Source organism: Gavialis gangeticus, unplaced genomic scaffold (assembly GCF_001723915.1).
Source record: "Gavialis gangeticus isolate Ggan-Ray unplaced genomic scaffold, GavGan_comp1, whole genome shotgun sequence".
In the NCBI taxonomy this organism is placed as follows: domain Eukaryota; kingdom Metazoa; phylum Chordata; order Crocodylia; family Gavialidae; genus Gavialis; species Gavialis gangeticus.
Window position 1 is genome coordinate 13,621,644 of NW_017728980.1, and position 1,365 is coordinate 13,623,008.

The following is a 1,365-nucleotide window of genomic DNA, read 5'->3' on the forward strand; positions in this document are numbered from 1 at the left end:
ATTTCACTCTTAAGGGATGCTGCCCCTGCGGAAAGAAAAGCTGGGCTAGATGGACCTGCGGTCTCACCCAGTAAAGGACAGCTCTTTTGTCGTGGTCAGCAATCCCTCGGTTCGAGGATGATCTCTGCCATGGTTCATAGCTGGGTCTTGAGGCGAGTCCAATCCTCGAGCCAGAGACCCGGCTGCAGACATTGCAGGTCTTGCTACAGGGAAGGGTAGGCTGTAGGCTAGGATTTCTCTGCTTTCCCTTCCTCCGTTCTCTCTTCTCTGCTTCGAGGGCGAGATGCTTTACCTCAAAACGGGATGCCGCTTGGTTGAGGTTGCGGCACCGCTGGAGCTGGTCAGCAGCCAGCTCCTCCCTACTCGCGACGTCGGCACCCGTGTGCTTGAGGTTTGCCGTCGGGACGTCCTCATAGCGTTTCCTCTGGCTGCGGGGGCTTCCCGGGGGTCGTGATGAATCGAGCCATGGAGGAGCGATTTCCCAGCGGAGGCACTGGCGCACCGGATCCGTGCCAACGTTTGCGCTCAGAGGCGGCCGTGGAGGTGGGGGAGGGCCTCGGGCTTCTTTACTCTTCGCTCCATCCAGGACGAGCGCGCCCCAACTGCAGATGCTTCCTCAGCCTGACGAAGGGCGTTTGCGCCCGAAAGCTTGCAAAGAAGAATTTTTCCAACTCTTGGCGTTGGTCTAATAAAAGACATCAGATTTACCCAAAGAACCTCGTGTGCCGGTGGCCTGTGTCCTGCTCCTGTCTGCGTGGCATCCGGGTGCTGCGAGCCTGGCCGGGGCAGGGAACCCTCCACACCAGCCCTGAAGGGGGGACGTGCGCGCGCGTGTGTGTGTGTGCAAGCAATTGTGCAGGTCCCCTTTGCACCAGCCCGGGAGGAGGGACTTGTGTGCGTGCGTGTGTGCAAGCGTGTGAGCCTCCTTTGCACTAGCCTTGGAGGTGGGATGTGTGTATGTGTGCGAGCAAGTGTGCAAGCCACCCTTTGCAGAACTCGGGGGGGGCGATGCGTGCAAGCAAGGGTGCGAGCCCTCTTTGCACTGGCCCTGGATGGGGGGCATGTGTGTGTATGCGTGCAAGCAAGTGTGCAAGCCCCCTTTGCAGAACCCTGGGGGGCGCATGTGTGCAAGCAAGCGTGCAAGCCCCCTTGGCACCAGCCCTGGAGGGGGCACGCATGCGTGTGCAAGCCTCCTTTGCAGAGCCCTAGGGGAGGGCGCAAGCCCCCTCTGCCCCAGCCCTGGAGGGGGGCAGGTGTGCGCGCGTGCCCGGGCGCCATCCCCTGGGCCCCGGGGCGGGGTGGGCAGCCCCGGCGGGAAGAGCCCGGGGAGCCCCGGCGGGGGGGAACAGCCCCGCGGCGGGGCTC